Source organism: Cavia porcellus, unplaced genomic scaffold, assembly GCF_034190915.1.
Source record: "Cavia porcellus strain 051 isolate PalLab524CR breed Dunkin Hartley unplaced genomic scaffold, mCavPor4.1 scaffold_2, whole genome shotgun sequence".
Taxonomy (NCBI): Eukaryota; Metazoa; Chordata; class Mammalia; order Rodentia; family Caviidae; genus Cavia; species Cavia porcellus.
The window spans coordinates 29,753,139-29,780,609 of NW_026947485.1; the positions used below are offsets into that span (position 1 = coordinate 29,753,139).

General features: G+C 40.0%; 2 long non-coding RNA genes across 2 annotated transcripts in view; one reads left to right on the forward strand and one right to left on the reverse strand.

Moving 5' to 3' along the window:
* The window catches only part of LOC134473953 (uncharacterized), a 120,829-nt gene that overhangs the window by 72,993 nt on the left and 20,365 nt on the right, over positions 1 to 27,471 (forward strand). The gene's annotated exons all lie outside the window — the stretch shown is intronic.
* Positions 6,719 to 26,380, reverse strand: LOC134473951 (uncharacterized). The gene is made up of 2 exons (XR_010044458.1): positions 26,297 to 26,380; positions 6,719 to 8,534 (listed from the first exon to the last, which is right to left on the reverse strand). It is a non-coding gene; the product is annotated as an uncharacterized LOC134473951 (long non-coding RNA).

A 27,471-nucleotide genomic window follows, 5' to 3' on the forward strand; every position in this document is an offset into this window, starting at 1 on the left:
CCTACAACATAAATGAAGAGAGGTTATTTGTGGCTCATGAGTTTTAGAAGATTCAGTCCACAGTCTGTTAGCTCCAAGGCAGCAAGGGTGCGGTGTAGGGGCCTAGCACAGGAAAGTTGCTCATGTCATGGCAGCCAGAAAGCAAAGAGAGAGGGGACCAGCTGAGGGGGAGAGAGGCCCTTCCTGGTCACAGCCCCAGAGACTTCCCTCTTCCAACTGGAACCCACTTTCTAATACAGCACACTCAGCTGTGGATCTTCAATCAGTTAATCCACTGATGTGTTTAGTGCCCCCATGATCCAATCACCCTCCAAAAGCTTCACCTCTGAACATAGGAGCTTTTGAAAGGAATTTGAGGTCTAAACTGTAACAGTAACAATACCGCTTCATGGGGTTGTTGTGAAAAATAAATGAACTTGATAATGAATGTAAAGCACTCAGTAGCTGGCTCATGAGAACCATGCAGGTGTTTGCTGTCACACAAGTCGCTTATCCTTATTCTCACAGCTCATCCCCTGTGTATGGCTTTGCTAGCCTCATGACCAATGATGGTTTCTGGTCCATGCCCATCTTCACAGTGCTCTGCCCTGGAGTCTGAAGGAGTTGGTATTCTTCATCCCTGCTGCCAGGATGCCAAGGGTATTAGAGACAGATGGACCTTTCTTGGTGCATCCTGTCAGACTCACCACGATCCTATTATTGGGGACTGTTCCTAATACACAGAGCCTAGTCCTTGTGAGCCCCTACCCCCTGGATGTTGCCGATGATCTAGGAGTGGACACCAAGTTAGGCCTATTAATCTCTCTCCCAGAAACTTGGCATTTGGACAGAAGCCTTGACTTGAGCCTTGTTAGTAGTAGAACTTTAGAGACAGTGTCCCTAACCCCTTAATAGGAGACCTCTAGCATTGCCCTGCCTTCTTCTCTTCTCTTGGCTTCTGCTGAGATGTCTCCATGTCTATCAAACAAATTCTTCCTTCCCATACTCTGGTCAGAGTGTCTACCTTTCACAAACTAGATGAACCTCAATGGTGGCTGCTAAGGAACAATTACAGCAAGTCTTCCATAAAGCAGTGGAGTTGAGGATTGTCCCTTGTTGGGGACCACAAATTATAAATTGACTTGCTCTTTGCCAAGGCTAAGGTTCTCATTGACGAAGAAGGTCAAATCCAGCTCTGCCTTCAATTTCCTGACTTCTGCTTACTATCTCTAAGGCTCAGTGGCCTCCCTTCCTTCCTGTTCTTCCGGTCACACTCCTCAGATGGGATGTCAGCAACCTAGAGAATTCATTATATGCTGACTCAAATGAGGAGGCACTAAAGAAGGTATTTTTCCCTCTGGATATCACATTATTCAATTATTGCATCTAAGTTTTTAGTGAGTAAGGACATGCAATAATATGACACAATGCATAATGGCCAAGTTAGGGAACCAGATGATGACTAGATAAAAAAAATGTGGCTGAAAAACACAATGGGTATTTCAATTAAAAGCACTTGTTACAGTAAAAGTCACATTACAATTAACGCTCCTCAGAATACACTGCCCCCCCCCCCTTGGGTGTGAACATAATTATGCCATTGCCTTTGCTACTTTCCGGACACAGTTCTGGAAGTCCTCTTTTGTGAGTGTCTTTTCATGGCTGCCTCAATGTCCTGATTGATTCAAAATATTTACTGAAATTTCTGTTAAATATAAATATTAGAGTGCATCCTCATCCATCTTATTTACTGGATCGGGCACTGTGTGACTTCTGGCTCTTCTTCAAAGTCAAAACAACCACGAAGAGTAAATGTTTTGAGTCAGTGGAGAACGCTGAGATGCCTCAGCAGCAGAGACGCTCACGAAAAAGGATTTCCACAACTATTCAGCAAGCAGAAAGAATGAGGGGAAAAGTGTGCTTGAACCAAGGGGGAGTATTTTGAGGAGGGTTAATGGCAATATGTTTTTTCTATAATAATTTTTTAGATTTATATATTCATCATAGTTTTCACGTCTTATACACAATGGTATATTCTTCATCCATAAAGAAGAATGAAATTATGCCCATTTGCAGGAAAATAGATGACATAGAATCATGTTAAGTGAAATAAGACAGTTTGAGAAAGACAAATATAACATTTTCCTAACATGTGGAATCTAAAATAAAAACAAAGCCCCCCCCAAATAACACAAAAGTATAAAAGTAAAAAGAATATTATTATTAGACAAGAGGAAGAGAATAAGGGGGAGAAGGAAGGATAATGGGGTGAATACAATAAAAATAAATGAAAAAAATTTAAATCTATGCATATCATTCTATATAAATTTTATCTCCAGAATAAACAGATTTCTATGCAAATATCAAATTCTAGTCAATGATATGCATGCGAAGATATTAAACACTGAAATGTACTGGTATACCTTTCTTAGTATGAATTACAACAACAAATGATGGAATCCAAATGTTAGGCTCAAAGATGTTGACAGTACAACTCTTTTGAGTTTCATTTATATTTAGAAATGTTTTATAATAAAGTGTTTATTTTAAAAAGTACAATAAGATTAATAGACATAAAAAGTACTTGGTCAATTCCAGGGGCTGTTCTGTAGACTTTTCATATTTATTTTACCTAATCCCCACAACCTCCCTAGGAGTTGGGAGCTATTATTGCCACTTCACAAATAAAGATGCTGAGCTAAGATGCAGCCTAAAGAGGCTGCCCAAGGACCACAACTAGAACATGATGGACATCAGATTCAGGAAGATTAGCAGTAGACACTTGTAACAGGACGTTGATTTTATTTAAGAAACATTATAGATGCATGTTTCCTCTTAACTTAGTTCTGTATGTATGGTTAAAAATGAGTTGGTTTTTAATGGCAGTATGACCAGAATTTCTTCTTTCTTTTTTCTTTTTTTTTCTGAGACACAGTCTTCCCAGACTGGCCTCAGACTCCTCCTGCCTCAGCCTTCCAAGTGCTTGGGTTACAGGTAGGAACCACAATACTCAACTAAAAATTTCTAAATTAAAACAAAAGTTAAACAGCTACGGTCTCCTAACCTACTATTACTTATAGTGTAGTAATAGCCTTTTTAAAAGTGAGACAGACAATATGGGAGGATAATTGGCAGCATTTTATAGTCTGCATGAAGGCAAATAACTGCCTAATCTAGCCATGTCATGTACTAATATTGATTAAATTTAATGCTCAGATTTTTCAGCATATAAAAAGATCTGTTCGTATCAACCTACCAGGCTATTCATATCAGCCTGTTTATAATTGGAGCAGATACTGTATGATACAGTTATCCTCTGCGATAACTTTCTACTTTCCTTAGTAACCTACAAAATTCTGATAGTGCTTCAGGGAGCACTGCTGGCTACCCCATCCTGCGTGGTGGACAGAGGAATCAACGGGTGAGGACCAGCAAAGCTTAGCTCAGGTGTCTGTGTTCCTACCATCATAATCCCATTGGCTACAAAAAGAAATTGACTACTGCTCAATTAAGCAGAAATGAGACTGTCACTCACTGAGAATTGCCTTTTCTAGTCTTCAATAGCAATTTGGGTTTAGGGAAGTTATTTTACAGTTGTAATTACAAAGGGAAATGAAGTCTTCTTTTGCAATGTTACCAAGTGCTTGTCCTTCCATTATAAACTTGATAAATAGCCCCCTGGAGCAAACACACTGGCTAGTTTGCTAACTGGTTTTATTACACAAATACAGGATTGAAATAAACACAATTTAACTGAGGCAGCATCTTAAGAACTAAGGACTTGGCTGTCTGCTCCCACATCCCTATATAAACCTTTTGATGAATATAAGATGCTGTTCAAAATTCTTTAAAACCAAGAATACTACATTTCAAATCTAGACTTTTACTTAAAATTAGATTTCATGAGATAGGATAAATACATTGTCACTAGCCAGTCTCATCTGTGGACTTATTTCAAGTCCTACAGAATCACTGGAGATGAATCTCATCACATGACACGCTGCAGGTCCTGAGCTCTAAGGGGGAGAGCAAGACTCCACAGGGGTGCTGCTACTTCTAACATCTAAGATCCAACTTCAAATCCATTCCTTCTTTTTTCTGTGCTCCCCTTCATCTTCAGGTAACTAGTGTTTTTCGCAACATAATCACTTCTAAAAGGAGTTGGACTCTTAAAATGTTAGTTGGGACCTGAGCGGCCATCCTGTCCAGTTCCCTCAACAGTGGAGAAAATCAGCAGCTGGCAATGTAGAATAATTATCCAAAACCCCAGTCACTTTGTTGCAGGACTAGAGAGTGAAGCAGATCTCTAAAGTTATAGATAGCCTTTTCAGGAAAACCTTTATGCTAGGCAGAAACCAGTAACAAAAATCACTACTTCCTCCTTAAATATGATGCATGGTGGGCTGCATGCCACTTAGCTACTATCTCAAGAAGAATGTTAGTTAATAATCAAATGGTCAGGCCATTTCTCCTTGAAAATGGCATGACTGAAATGTCTATGTTGAACAGGACACCCATGATACGACTTTTAAGTTACTGCTAACCTGATCAAGCTTATAAATGGGATTCCCATTACCTCCAAATAAATGAGATGATCAGAATCCTTACATATCCTTCCGCTTGAAAACCTTCCTCTAAAGCCCAGACACAACAGTGAAACTAACCAAGAGTCTACATCTCCCAAATATTTCAGAAACTCTACACCTCTGGTGGCCTGACTAGGAAATCATTTGCAGAGAGTTGGGTTGGTGTGCTAAGAGCTAACCTTCTGACCCTTGCCATAAACAAATAGTAAAGTTGTCTTTTGCTAGTCAGTATAAAACTCCCTCTTGCTGCTCTAAAAACCATTTGGAATTGGTCCAACTTACATATCTGTTGGCAGTTTAAGAAATAAATTAAGAGGTCAACAGAGAAAACGAGACATCTCCAGATGGTTGTCTAAATGGACAATGGTAAGAAGAAAGGAGTGAATGGGGGAAAGTTAGTCATGGTGAAACAAAAAGGAACTAATCAAGACCACCAAACTAGAGATCCCCAGCGTGACCAGGGGAGGGAGCCTGTGATAACGAATAATCGTTAAATTCCAAGTTAAAGAAAGCCAGAGTCCGTAAGACAGGGCAAGGCTCCTTAAACTTCAGAGTGCACATTAATTACCTGGCAAATCTTATTCAAATGCAGGTTCTGACTCAATAAGTCTATTGTAGGACCTAAGATTTTGCTTTTCTAGCAAGCTCCTGACTAATGCTAATGTTGCTCACACTTGGACCACATGTATGAGATATTGCTACAATTCGGACATGGTGTTGTGAGACTGTCACTCAAGAGTCCACGTGTTGGAAGCTTGGTCCTTGGTGTTGGGAGCTGGTGGAAGCTTTAGGAGGTGGCTTGGGATAAGGTAAATAGTTCTTTTAGGGCATTGCCCTAGGAAGTGATTGACGTAGGCCTTGTAGAATAAGTTAGTAGTTCTTGAGAGCATGATTATAAAAGAACGAGACTGAGCTCTAAACCTCTTCCTGCCTTTTCTTGCCTCTTTCCCACATGAGCTCTCACCACGAGAACCCCACCAGAAGCTAGCACCATGTCTCAGACCTCCCAAAATGTGTAAATGAATCTCTTTTCTTCCTGTAAGTACACAGCTTTGTGTATTTTGTTATAGCAACTAGAAACAGACTTATACAAGTATTTAATGATTCATGTGACTGAAAGACACTGTAAGGGGGCTTTGAATTTCTTGACCTGGGGGCTCAGTGTCATTCTCCTGGACCCTATTTGTTGGGAGCCGCGGCCGAGCCTGGTCGCCTTACTTGGCGGACGTGAGGCCTGTAAGAAAGAGCAAAGCCTGAGCTAGATTACCCCTCCCATCGAGTGAGCCAAGTTGGCGCCTGCTTCCTGCCCCCTGATTGCCCTGGCGACTTAAACAACCCGCTCTGTAAGATAGTCTGCCTAGCAACAACTGATGTTAGCCAATCAGCCCGCATCGCGCGCTTTGAACTGATTGGCCACTGTTACCCTATAAAAGTGAGAGCCTCTCCCGCCACGAGAGAGAAGCACAGAGAGAGATAGAGAAAGTCCACCGGTAAGAAAGGACTGGTGGCAGAGCAGAGGCCTCGCGGGGCCCACGCGGAGACAAATAAAGACAAGGTTGCACACCGTCAGAATCTGTCGTGTGTTTTTCCTGCCGGCCGGGAGCGACACCGACACCTATTTATTTCTACTTCTCTACATTTCTGGATGCAGCTAAAAGATGCATCCTCTAGTGCTCATATGACAGCTTCTAGTCATGATGACTATAGCATGTCTCTTGGGTCTGATCCAGTAATTGAGGAGCAAACTTTGGATATTTACCCTAATTAGATCAGCTGAAGTTGTATGCCCCATCATGGATCAGCACCAGTAAGAGGAATAGGATAGGTGAAACATGCCTAAGCCCATCATGTCCCGTCCCTTGAGTTGGGGAAGGGAGGAGGTCCCTTAAAGCACAAGGACTTCAAGGAGAAGAAATGACTCCAAATTTTTTTTTTTTTTAAACTGAGTACTATAGTAGGGATACATGGATGAATGAATTCATTTTCTCCTTGGTGGTGGGTTAGCATTTTCTCAGGGGCCCATTATAATGCCTGCAATCACATTATTGGATTAAGTCCTTTGACTCAAGGTGCTGAGATCCCAGAAGATGCCAGTTAAAAATGTGATCATGGACTCCCTGGAAGAAGAAACTCATTTCACACCACACACGTGATAGATATCAAGTTTTATCAGGTCAGCTAATGACACCTTGGAAGTTGAAACATAATGTGGGTACATTTAACTGGGTTCCCCCCCAAAAAAACATGGATCTCATAGCAGTGACAGTTGGTAGGAACAAAGAAGGTGGCCTTGATACAGAAGCAAAATACTGGAAATCAGACCTTATTTCGGAACACGAATGACCCTATTTCTATCAGCACCTATATTGAGTGACTTGTGAATGTGAGTGGATGTGGGAATAACATTTGGCAGCAACTTTGTGGGTATGAAGTCTTCAATATGACCTTGTAGCTAGGCATGGTGGCACACACCTGGAATCCTGGCACTCGGGAGGCTGAGGCAGGAGGATTGCTGCAAGTTCAAGACCAGCCTGGGGCTAAAAAGTGAGTTTAAGGCCAGCCTGAATTGCATAGTGAAACCTTATTTCAAAAAGACAAAAAAAAAAAAAGGCCGGAGGGTATAGTTTAGCAGCACAATGCCCTGGCAAGCGCATTCCATTCCCAGCATGCCCCACCAAATGTGACCTTACAAACACTAAATAAAAGTTACACTGTTCACCAACTCTTGTAACCAAGTGCTTGTTGACCACTGTGAGTTCAAGGCCAGCCTGGGCTACAAAGGGAGTTCGAGGCTATCCTGAGCTGCAGAGTAAAACCCTGTCTCAAAAAGACGAAGGAAAAAAAAAGGTGCTCTTAGGGAGAGTGATTCTATTCATTCATCAGAAATATGCTCTAAAAAGCAGAAACAGTAATAGAGTCATGAATTAAGAGCCAATTACATTGGGCTGGGGGTTTAGCTCACGGCATAAGCACCTGTCCTGGCAAGCACAAGATCGTGAGTTCGATCTACGGTACCAAAAAAAAAAGAGCCAATTACATTGCAACATAGCGTTCCTCCAAATTTATAATGTCCTTCTCAAAAAAGGAAGAGAGGAAAGGAGGAAGAAGTTGGTGAACAGGGTGGATACTGAGAAGTTGTTCAACTACTAGGCAAGGACGCTCAGTACAAGTTACCTGTTCCATCTCCATCCTTGTAGGTTAAGATCAAAATTAACACCAGAGAGTCCTTGGGGGCTCCCCTGCGGTGTCTGCACATTTTATCACATCTCTCCTGGGGAGGCAGCTGAAACAGCTGGCCACGTGAGGGCTGGTACCCTGCCACACCTTGGTACAGAGGCCAGAAGCACCGCCACGGCCTTTCCTGTGCAGTCTCCTGACACAAGATCACTTTGTTTTGCCCCCAGACAGACCCTGTGCCAAGGGGAATTAGAACCATCTTGGCTCTTTTACTTTTAATCTCCCTCTCCAAACTGGCAGGAAAACTTACTTTTTTCCACTTTAAAATGTGCTAAATTTTGCTTCATACTGGCTTAAATTATTGCACAGGGCACCAGTAAGAGAATAGTTTCAGATATAAGCTGAGATTGTAAAACTTTCCCGGAATCAACTTCTACTGTAAGTTGTAAAAGGTGCTATTTTGCTGGAAAAACCACTGAAGGCAATTTTCAGCTCTCAGACCTGGCAGAGGAAGGAAGAAGTTAAACACTAAGGCGAGGGAACGGTTTGACTTTTTTAGCCCCTCGCAATGGGCAGTATTAACATTAGAAAAAAAGACACCGAAGACAGCCTGCATGCACATAGTTCCGGGTGAAATGGATTTCAGGTCTTTCAGCTCCTGGTCCACAGGGTGAGGCCTGGAGAAAAGGCGCGCAGGGCAGCTGCTAGACGGTGGGAATTTCAAACGGGAACATTCTCTCTGCTCCGCAGTGAATACCGAGACTCGAGACGCGGAACCTTCCTTGTTTCCACCTGTAACAGATGTAAATTCAGAGAGCGTTTAATAAATTACATCCCAATGAAAATGAATGATCATCTTTTTACCATTGAGCTAAATCCCCAGCCCCGTATGATCATCTTTAAAAAAAAAAAAAAAAAAAAAAACAGGGTCCTTCTTAAAAATGAATTCTCTGTGGTCTTTCTAAATTTTTTTTTTTTTGCTCCTACTATCGTTGTTGCAAAAGCAATATATGCTTCCAATAAAAATTGAAAGACTAAAAAGCATACAAATTAAAAGTAAAGTTTCCTTTTTTTCCTCCAGATCTGAGATGTACAAGATAAGGCTTTTGCATATCTTTCTGGCAATGTTCCACTGAAACATAACCTTGAGTGTCCCAGGCCAGCAAAGCCCCAATAGATTCATTTGCAGTCTCACTTGCTAAAGTTAAACACCTCAGAATGAATGCATTTCCACAGTATCAGGCCTGTGTCAAGCAAAGTCAGACGCCGAGGCATAGTTGGAGGACCAGGAGAGCCAATAAAGTTCTCGACTGTTCACTGTAAAGTTCAGCGGAGCAAAGTGTGTCCTTGATTGACTCCAAAATGTGAACTGTTGTTATCTGTGGAATGATGGCGACTTTTACACTTTTGTGTTTTCAGCCTTTTATAAGTTTCCGCAAAGAATGTGAATTGATTTTGTAATTTAGAAACAAAGCTATTTTAATGGCTTTATTGAGATGTAATTCACACACTATACAATTCACCCAGCTATAGTGCACCATTCAATAGTTTTTAATGTATTCACAGAGTTATGTGTCCATCACCACAATCAACCTGAGAACATTTTTATTGTATTCCAGAGAAGCCCCGTAACTGTGAGCTGCCACTCCACTAACTCATGGTCCCTATTTTCCAAATAGATTTGCCTGTTCTGGAGACACTGCACATAAATGGAAACTTACAAGGCATTGCCTTTTGTAGTTGGCTTCTTTCATATGGCATAACATACTTCAAAGTTCATATACTTTATAGCACTATTTCTTTTCTTTTTATTGCTGAATAATATTCCATTGCATGGATATATTGCATTGTATTTGTATATATTGCATTGTATTTGAGGGGCATTGGGTTTTTTCTACTTGTTGGCGATTGACGTAAAGCTGCTATAAACATTCATTTACAGTCTTGTGAATGTGTACACTATTTCATTTCTCTCAGATATATACCTAGGAGTGGAACTGTTAGACCACATTGTAACTCTGCTTAACCAGTTGAGGAACTGCAGACTGTTTTCCAAAGTAGCTGTATCCTTTTGCAGTCTCACTAGCAGTATCTAAGAGTTCTAATTTCTCCACATCTTAGTCCACTGTCTTAGTCACTGTCTCATCGCTGGCACAAATATGCAACACCTACAACTTTAAGGAGGAGAGGTTTATTTTGATACATGGTTACTTCTACAAGTGTCAACAAAGAAAGGGCATGGTGAATGGGGGCAAGGGAAAACTGTTTATGTCATGATGACCAGAAAGCAAAGAGAAAAGAAAGGAGTCAGGGAGGGAGATTCATCATTCCCTGTCCCCCCAGAGACTCACTTCCCAACAGCAAGTCAGCCACAGTCCCTGGTCACCCAGTCGCCTTCTAAAATCCCTGTCTCTGAGTGCATGAGGCTTTGGGGAGATATTCCAGATCCAAACCACAGTGCTCACCAACATAATGATTGTCTGTCTTTGATACTAACAATCCTACTGAGTATAGAGCTCATGGCGGTTGAAGTTTGTATTTCCCTAATGGCTAATGATGCTGAGGATCTTCCCATGTATATATGTCAGCCATATGAGTATCTTCTTAGGAGAAATGTGTATTAAACTTACTGCCTATTTCTCAATCTAGTTGTCTTTTTCTTATGAAATTTTAATAGATCTTTATATATTCTAGGTACAGGTCAGAATAGGATTAGACTTGCAATTTTTCCAAATTTTCTCACATTCTATGGTTGTTTTTCAAGTTTTTTGGTGGTCTTTTGAGGCATAACATTTTTTAATTTTGGTAACACTCAGTTTACTCGTTTTTCTTTTGGTCAGTTATAAAAAACATTGTCTAATCCAGGTCACAAAAATTCACCCATTTTCTTCCAAAAGCTTTATAGTTTTTACTTCACATTGAGGGCTTTGATCCATTTTGAGTTAATGTTGTATGTACTGTCATGTGGGAGTTCAACTTCATTTTTGCATCTGGATTTCAATTGTCCTAACACCATTTAAAGAGCCTACTTCTTTCCCTATAAAATTGTTTTGGCACCTTTGTAAAAACCAATTGGCTGTAGATGCAAGAGTGTATTTCTGGCTTCCCAATTATATCCACTGATCCATACATTCTATCCTTAAGAGAGTACCCTACTCAATTGATTATTGAGCTTTATAGTAAGTTTTCATATTGGAATGTATGAGTCCTTCAAATTTGTTCCTCATTTTTAAGACTATTTTGGCTATTCTGCACCCTCTGCATTTTCACACAAATTTAAAAATCAGTTTATCAATTTCTGCAAAGTCAGCTGGGGTTTTGAAAAAAATTGTGTAGAATCTGCACGCCAATTGGAGAAATTTTGTCTTCTTAACAATATTATAACATCCTATCCATGAACATAGGTCTTTTCCTTTAGTTATATCTTCTTTAATTTGTTTTGGCAATATCTTATAGTTTGCAGAATATGGGTTTTCATTCTTTTCACCAAATATATTCCTTTCTGATTGCATTATAAAAGGAATTATTTTCTTAATATTATCTTAGTTCATTGGTACTTTACGGAAATCTAATTGATTTTTGAGTATTGACCTTGTATTCTGCAATTTTGCCAAATTCATTTATTTTTTAATTGCTTTTATGATGGATTTCTTTTCTATACACAACATCAAGTCATCTGAAACAGAGATAGTTTTACTTCATCTCCAGTGTGCAGAGCTTTTATTTCATTTTCTTGTCAAACTGCCCTGTTAAACTTTCCAGATTAACGATGTTAAATAGAAGTGACAAGAGTAGGCATAATTAGCTCATTCCTGATTTTAAGGGAAAAAATGATCTTTCATCATTCCTGCTTTGTTGAGTGTCTTCCTCATGAAAGAGTGTTAAATTTTGTCAAAGGCTTTTTATGTATCTATTGCAGTGATCATGAGGCTTTTGTCCACATTCTATGTATGTGGTGTACTATCCTAATTGATTTGTGGATGTTAAAGCATTCTGGCACTTATGGGATAAATCCTACTTGAACAGAGTGTATAATCGTTTTTCTATATTGCCAATATTTTGTCAAAGACTTTCATGCCTATATCCCGAGATACTAGTCCGGTTATTTCTTGTAATGTTTCGAATATGATTTGTGAATAGAATACAGTACATTCACACAGTACATTGCTACAATTATGTGACTAATGTCACACTTCTAATCTTAAAAGAATCCATCCTAAAAGAGCACAGACTACGTAATTTCATTTGCATAAAAAAACGGGTGAATTTAGTATGTGTTAAAAGTCAGGAGAGTGGTGTCTAGGATACAGTATTCTTAGTAAAAAGGAGGGAACATATGGGGACCTCCAGGACTGTACACTCCCTCAAATGTTGTACCTGAACAAACTGTTAAAAAAGAAAGGAAAACTGAGCTTTTGAGAAAGAGTGCTAACTAACAAACACAATATTTTCTATCAGGTTTTTGCATACGATGTGCTTCTCACTTATCATATTAAGGTGATTTGGTCTTTGGATTAAATATTTTCCTTGTTCATGTTTTCTTTATATTGTAAGACTAAAAATTGCACACTTATAGGTCACTAGGATTGTTTCATTTTTTTTTCTTTGCTCTGGACTGTGGACACTTTGGCAAATAACACCACCTGAGTTTCTTGGGCCTGCACCATCTTAAAATCTGCCCTTCTCCATCAGTCCCACTGTGCCGAACATAATACTCAAACAATGAAAGGCCGCAGCTAACACACTAGAGCTGCCCCTCAGGAATTCATTGTAAAAGGGTTTCACTGTACTTTGTAAAGCAATTTGAAATCCTTCGTGATGAAAGGTTCTATATAAAAAAGATAATATAATGTACTTGGCTTTCAACTTCTTTCATTTAAGCCTTAACAGAAACATGAATCTACTATATTAGCATCATAAACCAATAGGTGCTATATAAATGCTGAATAGAAATCTTCTACATGAATTAAATGGCAAATATAGTCATGTATTAGCTAAGTGCTTTACCAAGTCTTATGCAAATGTTGATTAATAAGGCAATTATATTCAGTTAAGATAATAACAATAATGCCATATTCTTCTATAGTCTTCTGATTCTCTGGGCACCCATTTGGTATACTTGTACCACCTAAATCCCAAGCCTAAATGCAAACTTACAGAAACATCTATTTGGAAGAAATAAGCTTCCTTCTTTGTACTAAACAGAAGCTCCAGCAAGTGTGGGTGGAGTAGGCTGGGCTATAGGAAGTCCTCCTAATGCAGAAAATTGACATGATGTTTTAAGCAGTGAATGATATGCAAAACAAATTCCTGTGTAATACTGCACAGAGTGACTTTTATGTTTTTTACTGTTTTTTGTATTTTGTGGGGGGGGGGGTCTGAGACAGGGTTCCACTATGTAGTTCAGGCTGGCATTGAACTCACTTTGTGTCCCAGGCTGGCCTTGAACTCGCAGTAATCCTCTTGTGTCAGCCTTCCAAGTGATGTTAGTGTTTCTTTACAGATCAGATTCCCCAGGACTTCTCAGCATTACAATCACATGGCATCATCCATGTCAAATCCATGTCATTAAACAGGTACTGTCTTTCACTTCAAAGTCAGCAATCAACAGAAATACACAATATGATCCCTATAAAAAGTCACTGGAATGCCTTTACATGGAGGATGTTAACATGAATTATTTTCATCATTATTGCTTTATTAATATAACATCTTTAGGGACTGAGAAATGATTCTCACTTCTACGAAGCTGCAGTCCAAATAAATATATATACATACAAGTGTATATATGTACATATATGCATGTATATATATATATATATATATATATATATACTTTAATCTTTGAGTTCAGATTTACACAGAATATGTTAATGGAAAAAGTATTCACAACTATTTGTTTTGCACGTGTGACAGATGAGGAACTCAGCTTGGTAAAATGGTAAAAACTGGCATTTCAGTTTCAACCTGTCATTTACTGTGTCTGACACAGCTTTGCTGTCATGGGGCAGAGCACAGTAAGGTTCTTGCTAGAAGCCAGTGTTTTCACAGCACCAGGCATCTGTGTGAAACAGTTTAAATCACACATCCTGTTCTAGAAAGTTTCAGATTCTGCTTCACATGGGCACACACCTGCAAATGTGAGTTAAAAGGGCCTCCAGCCTGGAGGAGATACTGTAAAGACAGAGCAGTGACAGCTGTTCACTGTCTCACTGAAGAAGAGGCCAAGCGTGCACGAATCATTAAGGGCAGGGTTTGTGATCCTGAAAGGAGCCACAATGAAATGTGCAAGCCCTCACCTCAAGTATAGGATGAACCTAGTTTTGACTCTCTTCCTTTTAGTTGTAACATCATAAACATTTTAACAAGTGTCAGCAAGAAATGTCTTAGCTGAGTGCAATGGCACATGCCAATAATCCCAGCCACTAGAGAGGCTGAGGCAAGAGGGTTGTGTTTGATTGAGTTTGAGGCCAGCCAGAAACTCTGTCTCTAACAAAATAAAAAGGGCTGGGACTCTAGCTCAGTGGTACAGTGCTTACACAGTATGTATGAGGCCCTAGGTTCAATCCTTACATTAAGAGAGAAAAGGGGATAGTGAAGAAGGTTTCAATGCTCTTGCATGCATGAAACATTTCATTGAAAGATACTTTTACATGGAACCCCAATGGGAAGCAAATAAAAGCCTCTAGATCCTCTCTAGGCCTCTCATTCTCCTCCAGTTCTCCAAAGGGAGCCTGCCCAGCCTCTTCTCACTACTCTGCTCTAGATGGATGAAGTTGAGGACACTTTGAGTTAGACCCATAAGATTTTCAGAGAAATTTCATGAAGACAAGACCTAAACCAGGTACTGTGTTGTCATTAGACTTTGCATAGGAATTGTCTCTCCCAGCGTTCTGTGCGGGAAAGGGCTTAGAAGAGAATCATTCCAGCCAGGCACATCAAGCAGGAATGTATGAAGCACAGGGAATTTGGTGTCTAAGAAATCACTAAAAAGGCTGGAAAAATGAATCAGGTAGTATCCAAGCGGAATCTGCTTCAAGGTCACACCACAGTAGCTGTGGAGAAAGAGCTAAAGAAACAACCAGAAACTGAGTTGCCACCATAATGGCTGCTGCGACAGCTGCCCCATACCCATACGTCCCCCAGATGGACTCTGCTTCTCTCTGCCTTCCAATCTGCATGCAAGAGCATCTCACTGCAGGCTCTAAATCCCATCCAGCAGCACAGCCTCAAAGGAGTTTAACAACAAGGCTTGTCGCTTTCTAGCTTTGTGACACAGGAACCTGGCACAGAAGAACTGGGGGAAAGGCAATGTTTGGGAAAATTCTGAGCAACCCTGGAGCTAATGCGTACTGGAGATGGTTTCTGGAAGTGGAAAGCTGCAGTCTTCTTGTGGCAGTGTCAGCCACAAGAAGTTCTGGGAGCCTGCAATGGATAAAACAGAGGGCGTGGAATCTCTAGTTTAGGGTTACTGTAAACAATCCTTCTCAGGAAGGTGCAAGATGCAGTCCTTCATTTCTTTCTTATTTTGGTAACATGAGAAATTTATGCTTATTATAAAAAAATTTTCCTCTCATATTTCCATACCCAGAGATAATCACATATTCATGAGTCCCCCTTTGGTTGGACATGCTGATATTTTAGACTAATAGTGATAGGATGAATTGAAAATGCAGTATTGCAGAGGAGGTTTGAATGGGGAGATATTTAAAGCAAAAGCATCAATGAGATGGGAAGTTGTAACAAAAGCAACAACATGTAAGGCTGGGAAGAACTCAGATCATCTTTGCACACATGAACAGGGGCAACTGAAACCACCCTGCACTCTGTTTACCCCAGACTTTCTAGTCCACATGTCTTTATCCAGTCCTAAGCCGTGTGTATAATACTAAGACTCCAAACAGCAACACAAAGATAACATGATTTAAAAAACAAAGATAACAAAACCCTTGAGTTGTGACAATTCCAGTCCATTATTCCATCCCCTGGGACTTAATGAGAGCCTGCTCTGAGGCTAACACAGTGCCTGGAAGGGGAGGGGATTTTTTTAAAAAGCCTGATACAGGCTATTCTATTCTGATTCAGTTCACTTATTGTCTTACAAAGGAGATGAGAAGAAACCTTTCAACCACTGTCGTGTGTGTGTGTACTGGGTATTAAACTCAGGATGTTCCAACGAATGTCATCAGCCCTTTTTATTATGAGATGGTCTCAGTAAGCAGCCCAGGCTGCCCTAAACTTGAAATCCTCCTACCTCAGACTCCTGAGTAGCTGGGATGACAGATGTGTACCACCACATCTGGTCTTGCAGCCACTTCGAGGCACCTGCTTGTTCTTCAAATGAAATTGGCCCTGAGTCCCAGTAAACTTCTGTAATTTCTCACCTCTTTGGCTTTGGTTACAAAAAGTAGAAAGCGGAGAAAAAACTGCACATCATTTTATATCTTCCAGTACAAGAGCATTTAAAACATGGTCTCTAACGTTTTTCTTGTCTAGACATACCTATTTTTCTATTTTTTAATAAAACAAAAGCAGTTATCCCCTGTGGTTTGTGGCGAGAGTTCATTATCAGAGGAACGCTTGGCTTTTAAATGGTGTAAACAGTGAAATCCTCTTCTCTTGTCACTTTCTAGTTAAGATTTCCTCATCTCAATCCTCCTTCCCCACATATTGATCACACAATGCATGCTTCAAAGTGTTTGCTTAATCATTCTACTTTCTCCAAGAGAGTAGCTAAGTCTTTATATGCCACAGGTTTCCTACTACACTTCCTTTGCTTAAAAATATCTCCAGAGAGTAAATCTGCCAATAAAGAAGCCACTCAGACCAAAAAGCCCTTGCAAAAATATCCCAAAGGGAGCCAGACTGTAAGCCAGGAAGATGTGGCAATGATATCTGCACACTTCCTCAGGCTCCTGATCCTGGACCCAACTTGCACGCAAACAAAATCTCAGCCCCTGGCTCCCCCTACACTTTACTCAAACCTGAGACCCCAGCCACATGTGCTGGCAGCTGTTTGGGGATTATGAGTTACCAGCATGGTTCGATATCTGATTATTTTGCTGTTACTATTCGGTTTGACAATTTGTAGCTTTAATTTGGGGGGGCTGGAGGTAGACTAATAGCTCTTAAGCAGGTGACAGTCACTGACCCCCAGGGGTGAGCCCAGACAAGGAGGTTAAATGAGACATTCACTGAGAGTCTAGGACTTTGTGACTCACTTGGCTGACTCTGGGCCAGGAGTGAAGGTGCTGGTGCTAATTGTCTCCATCCTGACTTTGTGTGTGTGTGTGTGTGTGTGTGTGTGTGTGTGTGTGTGTAATAAATGTCGTCGCTCTTTTCTCATATGGTATGGGTGATATCTATATAAGAGAACATGAAAAATTGTGTGTGCTAAAAATGTATTCACAGGAGCCCAGCTCATGCGTGCTTAGAATTAAGTTGTGGCTTCCAGTCCATTTGTCATTTTTTATGTCCAAGTTTTAGTAACAGGATGTTTTCAAATAGTTTATATTTCTCTTGGGATATCTTCCCTAATCAAATGTCACACTAGTGTTCGCTGGGAGTTTTTTGGACCTCTTTAATTCTTGTTGTTTCTAACAAGATTTAGGCCATTTCTTCAAGTGAAATCCTGCATTGAAAATAATGGTTTGTTTGGTTTGGGGTTTTTTTTTCCCTTACCTATCCATAAGGAGAAAAATTAGATCAGAGGGAATTTTACAGAATATATTAAGTCCTTGACCATTAAACATTTCAGTTACTTGGAATGCATACATTAGAAGCAAATTACAGATGATATTACAATGCATGTTTGATGAAAATGCTAAACTGGCATTTGTTTTTATATTATTATTTTACATAACGTCTAGTTTTCTCTAAGGCAATTATATTTGTTGGGATTTTTTTCTTCCCCATCCTTTTATTGCATTCCAAAAAGTTTTTTCCAGTTGCAGAATAATATATATGTTCATTGTAGAAAATTTGAAAAACACAGAAAGTATAAGAAAATTTAAAAGCACCTAAGGTCTTCAAACTTGAGTTTCTCATTTTTTTATGAATGAATGTTATAAGTGAACGTTGTTTGCAATCTTATAACTAAATTTTTTAAAGTTACTTCCACTTGAATTTTTTCTCTAACGAGTGTGTAATGAATGACCTTCTTTATCTCTTTTAATCATTCTTAGTTTGAAGTTCACATTGTCTGCAAATAGGATAGTTATCTCTGCTTTTTTCTGGGTCCCGGTTGCATGGAGTATTGTTTTCCATCCTTTGTCTTTTAGTTTATGAATTTCTTTTTGAGTTAAATGTGCTTCTTATATGCAGCATATTGCTGGATCTTGTTTCTTGATGTATTCTGTCTGTTTCTTTTGATCGGTTAAACATTTCCTGATTTTAAATCTGGATTTATTTTTCTGACATGGATCTTGCTGCAGCATCAAGGCTCCCCGACACTGCACTCTGAGTGAAGAAGCAGAGTTCTAGAAGAATTCTGCTCAGATCAGTGGGCAGATGGGGAAAGGGTGGGTTAGCCCCTTCCATCTCCTTGGAGTCAGGTTAAGATGCTATTTCCTCGTTGAAGTAATAGTCTGTGTATAAAATCAAGACTAAAGCCATGTGTGCCATTGAAAAGATTATCACAAATATATTTACAAATTAGAAACCGAAGTACCAGCACTGGCTGTAAGGGAGTCCAAGGGGTGAGAATTTTGAGCTAAACCTACTACTGGTGCTCTGGGTAAATGGCTATTTTTGAAACAAGGGACAAGAAGGGAATGAATACCAGCAGGCGACCATGGCATCTGGTAGGGACACATTCACAGGGCCACGTGGGCAAATCTGAGATGCCAAGGAAGCCCTCTAACCCCACATCCCACGCACTTTGAGCTACAGAGGAGTTATTTTACCCATTTTCCATATAAAGTTGAAAGTAAGTCAAAAAGACGGTTACATTTTAGAATTGTTCAACACAAAAATAAAGTCATTTCTAACAGAGTCCATGGAGTTTTTACGAACCAAATCACGTAGACGTATTTATGGCTCAATTTGCCTCCTATCTTCAGCAGACATTTTAGAGCCAAGTTTCTGGAAGCAAATTCTTTCCAGATGCAACTATCCTCAGGCCCAAAATTGTTTGTTCTAGAGCTGTGAGTTTGTCACTCAAGCAATTTTTTAATCTAAAATATCTACCCAGGCTAAGAAATACCAGGTAGGAAGAGCCCATTTTAGATCACTAGATTTTTTTTGTATTGATATTGCCTAGTTCCATGGATTTGTGTATAGAGAGGACTTTAATCTTCCATAGCATAATTCATTTAATGTGCTACAAATATATCTTAACATTAAAATGCTCTCTAATGGTAAATTTCTATGGCTTTTTCTTAGGCTTACATAGTCCCATTCCAAAGAAAACATTCTTCAGCTAATACTCATAACCTTGAGCCAACACTAAGCTAAGAATTTACTAATTCTTCATCACTTTCTTTCCCTTGTTTCTCATCTTCAGTCCTTGGGTTCAGCCCGTAGCTTAGGTGGAGCTTAGAAGCATAAAGCAAATATTATTTGGAATAAAAGCTGTCACAATGAGGTTTTGTGTTACAGCAGTCTCGCCTTCCTTGTTCTTTTCTGCAAGAGAGTAGCTAATTAGGATTTGGGTTTAAGACTCTACTCTCTCTGGGCTGTGCCTGTTATTGGATGAGATAACTACACTTGGCAGAGGGGCACAGAACCGTTTTGAAGGCAGAGCACATTAATCTGTAACCACTGCTGCACACAATGAAGGAAATGCAACGGCTGCCTCCTGGGAGAAGCTATTTAGGCAAGAAAATAAATAAGAGGATTTTGATTATGTTCAGAATTTTTAGGCTTATGCCCAGGGTTGCTCCATCTTTAAACTCTTGTCATCTTGTGTTCACATAAAACTTCTAATGAAAGAAAAAAGGTTCATAATTCTCCATATGTGCATTTTACATTTTAAAAATGTATCAGAGCTCTATTGGGTAAAGGTAACCTACAGTGTTCATTGTTTCATGTTATTTTATGAAATAACAAATATAAATGACCCCGTCCTGTGCCTTGCACATAGTAGGTTATCTAGAACTGCCCCTTTTCATCCTTCTTTTCTCTTTCACTTGTATTTTTTTAGAAGTCATTTTAATAGAATGTAGACTTTCAGCATTGTAGAGTCTGACAGAGCCAGAACAGTTCTAGCCCTCACCATGTTCTCCGACCATCAGGCCTCATACCGGCGGGTGCAGTGAATCCATGCTCAAGCTATTTGCCCCTTCTCAACCTGATTAATTCAGCAAATAGAGTGAGAGATATGCACACGAGTACTATAATAGTAATACTGTGTACCTAGGACTGATTGAGAATACAGGATAATAATAGCCACTATTAGTCATTGGTTCATTGAGGCAGTCACGCGTCTTGCCAGACTGGCCTAAAGCTAACAATCTTCTTGTCTCGTTTTCCAGAGTAGAATTACAGGTGAGCCACTACCATACGTGGCTGAAATATCTCCATTTACGGTCTTCAAACAGTCTGTCAGAAATTGAACAATGTCAGACACATGTCTCTCCAGATCACTTTTGATTATTCAAACAGTCTTGATTTCAGTTCTGGTAAAGTCCAAGGTAAATTACAACAAAACCTGCCTGGCAAGCACAAGATCTTGAGTCCAATTCCTGATATCCGAAAAAAAAAAACAAAAAACAAAAAACAAAAACCTCACGCTCACATCCAGTCTGAATCTCCCCGATTCCCCAGTGGCTTCTTCGCTGCCATCTACAATCACCGTGAAGAGCCTCTGTGCCTACTTCCAAGAGATGCCCCTGTGTTTGGTCAACAATCTCTTGTCCTCTTTCCAGCTAGCTGGCAGCCTTATACCCAACCTTCCCTGACTAGAAGACGGGCAATACATTCCCCATAGAATTTATTGTCGGCTGCTACAACCACCACGTTGGCCACCACCCACAGGTTCTGGCAGCCATTAGCCTCTGCTGACACGGTGGTTTTGTGATTTTTAACAAATATCTTCATTTGTGGTAAGGGAGGGTTGCTGTGGCTGAAGTCTGACCTAGGCGCCAAGAAAGGGGAGAGGGGATTTTTGCTGGAGGATATTTTGGGGACACCCTCACTGTGAGGAAGGATCCTCCCTACTCCTGTCAGGGGACGTGGAGCTGCCACAGGCTACATGGGACATTTAATATGGAAATCCTCTGAAGATCGGCGAGCCTCTAGCATGTCATGTGCTGGGCCATGGCTGTGGGACTTCCTAGTCCCCCTTGTAAATCCTGAGAAATGTGCTTGTTCCTGTCTTTCATGTGTAGGAGTCTTTCCCCCACATTTCTATTAAGAAGTGAAACTAGAGGATGAATCCCCTGCACCTCACAACAACCTTCTGAGAGAAACACTAAGATTCCCGCGTTATCAGTGAGGATGTAGAAGGAGACTGAGTACCTGACCTAGATCACATATTTGGTAATGCTGTTACAGATTTAAAATCCAACTTGGAGTCTAGGGGTGTGACTCAGTAGTGGAGCACCTGTAATTTCCGCTACTTAGGAGGCTGAGACAGGAGAATCACATTTAAGGCCAGTTTGGGCAATTTACTGAGATTCTATTTCAACAAAATTACTTTGTAAAAGACTAGAGATGGAGGTATAGCTCAGTGACAGAGCACTTGCCTGCCATTTGCAATGCTTGAGGTTCAATCCCTAGTACTGGAGTTTAAAAAAAAAAAAAAAATCCACCTAGGCAGCCAGGTAGTGCCTTGAGGATGAGAGAGGAAAGATCCAGAGAAAAATCAGCAACCTGCAGTGCTGACTAGTTCTCCACCAACAAAGAGAAAATCAAAGCAGACACAGGAAGCACGTGTAAGTAATAGGATAGGTGCTACCGGGGTGGCCTGGGTAAAAGCAGGTCTACAGGATTCCCCAGCAAGCCCAGCCCAGCTGGCACGCAGGACAACCACAGAGAGGCCTGAGCTCTGCTACATGCTCAGCAAAACTCAGTCCTGCAGCACTAGGCAGTGACTGGCCCAGGACATGTGTTTTTAATGGATTCTCAAGCTGCTAACAGTTAACATTGTTAATGACCTGTGGAGAGTTCAGATCCCAGGATAAGGGCTACCTGCAAATCTTCCTTATTATGTTGAAAGCATGCAAAATAGAACCTGGGCGCTGTTGCTGTCTCTTTTTTCTTTTTTTAAAATGTAGAATCTGGAGTTTTAAGAATCTGCTGTGTGTGTGGTGGTGGTGGTGGGTCTTTAATTCATGCTTGGGTCATTTTCTTGCCATATTGAACCAAAACTGGTCACCTTGCTAAGACCAAGGAACTTCTTGTCAAGCATGAGGCTCCTTACTCTAACTCAGATTACAAAACAACATTCATTAATCTGGATGAAGATTAAGATGAGGTCTCCTGTCCTGATCCCTTGAGATCCTTCACCATCTTTTTGCCCCTCCAACATCACCCCTGACTGCTTTGTAACTTTGGTTTCACCCAACGTGCTTCCTCACTCCCTGGGGCCCTGGAACACTGTGTTCCTTTGGCCTGAGATGCCCTTCTCACCCACCCTGATCACCCTTGATCCCTAGTGCTGGTGACACCTTTTCTACCAGCCCTCACCTGCTCTGTATTTCCTTCTGCCTTCACACAACCTCGTCACAAGCCCTTTACAGCACATTTTCAAAGGATTTCCCCTTTAATTATAGAAGCTACTTGTACTAGCAGAAAATCTAGAAAAAGTCTTAAAAGAGAAAACAAAAATCATACATATGCTAATGAGTTGAGGTTAGAAACACTATTAATATTTTGATGTTTCTTTCCAGTATTTCTCCATGTGTATATTTGTATGTTTTTATGCGATCAGAAAAGAAAAATTTAAATGCTGCAAAGACAAAGAAAATACTGACTGAGCAAAATTCAATGCATTTAGTGTTTCTAGGTGACTGGTAATTTAAAAAAAAAAAACTTAGAAAGTTTAAATATCAAATTGCAGGAGATCTTTCTTAATTTAATGAAGGGGTATTCCAAAAAATGAGTGTTTAAACAAATCTAAACAGTATGTATTCTACTTTTCTAGTTAGTTAGTTTAATCATGTCCTAAAACTTCTCTTTGCAAATGCATTTTTACTCCATAATCCTGCTTTATGAGTCTCATTATATATTGCAGTCTTTACTTACTTTTTGGTACCCCCACCACACTGCAAGCTTATTTCAGGCACAGCCTGTGATTTTATCATTTATATCCCATACCCACCACAGCTTCAATGGTGGTGAGTATGTAATAAATGGAATTAATGAAGGGTTACTTATGCTCCCTGCATTCTCTAAGTCGACCAACTTCTGACTGTCTATTATTTAGTGCTGTGGTACTGAAGACCATCCAAGGTCTCCAGTTCTGGGATGCTGGCTGCACCACCCAAAGTCTCCCTCGGGATGAAGGGCCAACTCTCCAGCTGCAGAGGCTGCTGCCCACAGAGAACCATTGGGCATTACCTGCTCTAAATGGAGTCACTTCATTTACGGTTACCTCATCATGCTTCACCCTCCTCCTCACCTCAGATGTCATCCCACAGAAGCCTCTTAGAAGCCTTCTGCAAGTTCTTATGTGTCTCAAGCCTGCTTCTTGGAAAGCCCACCCTATGCCAGCAGGGTCTAGACTGTGCACAGACACAGCCTGACCTGAAGTAACATCCATGCTGCCATAGGACAGATTAAATGGATCAAGGTCCTATTTAGGAAATTATAGCAAATATTTTCCTAAAAGAAAGTTTCAAATTCTATGGATTTAAAGGCACCTCATAATGAATAAAAATGGCCAATCATAAAGCACATAATCATGACAAGTTTTGAAGATAAAATGATATAAAAACCGAGAGGAAGGAAGTGACACAGAAAGGAGAGAAAACAGAATAAATAGAATCAGTATTCATACAATATCAGACTTCTCAATAGCAATGCAAGCATTCAGAAGATAACAGTCTTCTAGAATTATGCCTTCAAGATCCTAAAGCAAAATAATTTCCAAAATAGAATCTTACAATCAGCCGAGTTTTCAATCAATATGACGAGGGAAGAAAAAGTCTCAAAATATACTTTTCATATATTATTGTTCAAGAAGTTCTTAGGAGTACGGCCCACCAAAATACATCTGACAGTCAATAAAGGGAAGATAGGAGGTTAACAACAATAACCAGTTACAACCTTGAGGATTTCACATAATAACAGGGAAAATAAGGTAGTGGAATATTAGAGAACTGAATTCCAGTCTTTCATGACAGCAAGTTAGTAGGTAATAGCTACAACTGAGAAAACTAAAGAAATAGGGTATAATGCTGTTATTTAGAGGTATAAAGGTCAGTAACAACTGGAACAGCTAAAAAGATTAAATTAATTTCCCCTGGAAAGCAGGAATTAGGAGGGACCTGAGTGGGAAAAAGGATTGTGTTGTGCTTTATAAGTCTTGTAGTAGTATTTGACTTTAAAACTAAGTGCAATTATTACTTTTACATAAATGAACTTTAAATAGGCAAAAGTCCATTAATATGCCAGAAATAATTTGTAAATTGTGGTTAGAAATGGTCTTTCTGGAGAGAAAGCAAACCCCCCTGATTTGTCCCTTTCGCCTTGCAAATGGTTTTTAAGTAAAGTCTTGAGAGCCCATCAATCTACCAATTAGAAGAAAATGCAGAAGGAACAGCAGGAATCATGACTGCAAGGAAACAGTTACCATCCCATAAAATTATTGCCTTTACCAAATTAGAATAAACCTGTCAAGGCAATGTTAACTGTCTTTATGTAAAAATCAAAATGGTCTGGCTTCAACTGTCAAACAGACTCTTCCAACTTGTCTGTCACAAAGTGCTCCCTTAGTACTAAGTCGTATACTTCAAGTTGCATTTGCAGTCTGGGGAAGTGTGCTTGCCAGGCCCACAAGGCCAGGGAGCCTGCCTTCCCAGGCTGCATCCTGCACTTTGGAGAACAGCCAGCTCATTTAGCCGGCCTGCCAGTTGCAGGAGGCAGAGTGGATGCTGCTCCCACAGAAACATCACAAAGTAAAATATCATTGCACCTATCATATCAATCAATAACATGAAGTAAAAGATCTAGCTCCTCCACTTGGATGAGAGACAATTTTCTGTGGCTGCTCACACATGCTGCAGCCTTACAAATATATGTCTTCCAAACCACCAGATGAGATAAATAGGTACAATACTAGTTATTTTTATGTGCTACCTCATCCTTTATACAAAGTATCTCAGATCAATTTGAACTGAGAGGGCAGAATGGGAAGTGTGATGTATATAGAGTCTGAGGGAGAGGACTAACATTATACAAATGGCCACTAAGAATGCTGGGAAATAGGAGGAGGCCGGGTGTTGGTTGCAAACCATGCTGGCAGCCCCTGTGAGGAACAGAGAGCAGAACTGTCACAGCATCATGATTTCACTTTTTCACTGGATGAAGCTCTTCAATGAGGGGTCGCCAGAACTATAGTGATGAATACCAACAACAGTTGAAATGTGTCTAAATCTCACTGATTGATAATTTCTTTTTAAAAACAGTTTTAAGATATAATTACATGGTGTATAACTCACCCACTTAAAATGTAAATTTCAATAGCTTTTAATACAGTTACAAAGTGTACAATCATCAGCACAATTAATTTTAAAACATTTTCATCACCTTCCCTGAAGCTCCATCTCCCTTACCAGGCATTACTCATTCTTTGCCCCAAATTCCTCTCCTTTTACACACACACACACACACACACACACACACACACACACCATGTACTGTTCCAATCAACCACTATTCTGTGTTCTGTCTCTATAGATTAACTCTTTGTGAACATTTTTTTAATACACTAAATGATACAACTTGTGGTCTTCTGTGACTGGCTTCTTTCATGTAGCATAATGTTTTCAAGCTCATCCTGTTGAAGTATATCAATATTCATCTCCATTTTTAGGACAGAAGCACATTTCTATGTATGAAGGTAGGTGTGTAGGTATCTAAGAATTAAAGGTGACTGAAAATCCTTTGCTGCTCCTCCTATTGAAAGGTGGTCTGTATCCTTTTGCCTTAAGTTTAGGCTCTATGACTTACTGCATCTAATGAAATCTACAAGCGATGCTATGTAATTCCTGAAGCTGAGCCCAGAGAGATGTGCAATTTATAGTTTGACAGGCTGGAAATGCTCCATCTTGGAAGCCAATCACTGCTAACGTGGATCACGTGAAGGAGATCTAAGGTGCTCTTGTCAGTGGGAAAATGACCTCCAGACAACAGCCAGAGCCACCTGCCAGCCATGTGGGTGAGGCCCACTGAGGCCTCCGGATCACTGTAGCCCCAGCCAGCATCACAGGAAGCAGAAGAACCATCCAGTTGAGCCCAGCCAACCCACAAAGCTGAGAGATACGACAAAAGCCTAATGATACTTTAAGATACTCTATGTAGGGGGTGGTTCATTATGCAGCAAGAGATAACTAAAATGATCCCTGATTTATATTTACTATAATGTGAGACCAAGTTAGAATTCCACTCACCTCCAGTAATAGCAAAGTAGTTCAGTAATAAGGCTTTCTGTCTCCCAGGCAATTCTCAAGAGAACAGCTCAGTTGGCTGTGAAAGAATTAATAACAATGCAGAAAAGTGAGACAAACTATGCTCAGTCAGCAGCATCAGTGACAAAGTGTACAAAATCTTATCATGCCATTAAGGTAAGCAATTCAATTACTATAATATGTACAGAGTGAAATAATAAACTTACAGCTTGATGTGAAGGCTATATAAAATCAAGGGCTGTAAAGAGCATGGTAGAATCAATAAAGTTTATGAAAATGAAATTAGTTGTACAGGGATATGAGCAATGAATGTGCAACATGTCCTGTGTCTGTGAACAGATGAGGAGTGAGCTCCCCATGCTATGAGATCACATGCAAAATAAAGGATTAAAAGACACCAACCTAGGGCTGGAAATATGACTCCGTGGTAAAGCACTTGCCTAGCAATTCTGAGGCTTCATGTTTGGTCCCTAGTACTATAAAAAACAACCAAAACAAAAGCATAATCTGTTTGATGCATTTTGATTATGTTCAGCATGTTGGGTTTATTTTGATTTTTTAGTCTCTGTTTCTGTGCATGCATCTTTCACCTGCCCCTCTGCCTTCGACACAATGCACCCTCATTTATCAAAATCCCATTAACACTGACCTGTGTGAAGTCTTCCCTTATTTTCCTATCAATAATAAGTCATTATCATCACTATATTCTAATGACACTCATAAAGGTTGTTATAGCCTATCACCCTTTTTGAATTTCTGGTTAAATGAAACAAACAATAGTGGGAATGGATCATTTTCAGTTCGATGTGTCCTGTGATAAATAAGACAAAGTTTTAAGTATGCAGAAAGGCTACATAGTGATGCTCAGCATACTGATCAAATGGACACAGAAATGGATAGATGGGAGGCTATGTGGATTCCCGTAAAAGTATGGCTTATGGAGTATCATGCTAACTGCTAGGAAGACGGAACAGGAAGAGTTAAGTGGTGGCTTGAGTATTTCTCCACACAAAGAATCTGAGCGTGGTGATACTGCTGGAAGGAGAGGCTGGGAAACTCACCTTGAACTGAACTCCTTTCATTTAGACCTCATGTTTGTTTGGGGTGGATTCTGAGGCACTGTCCTAGACTAGAAAAAGGTTAAAGCTTCCCTTTAG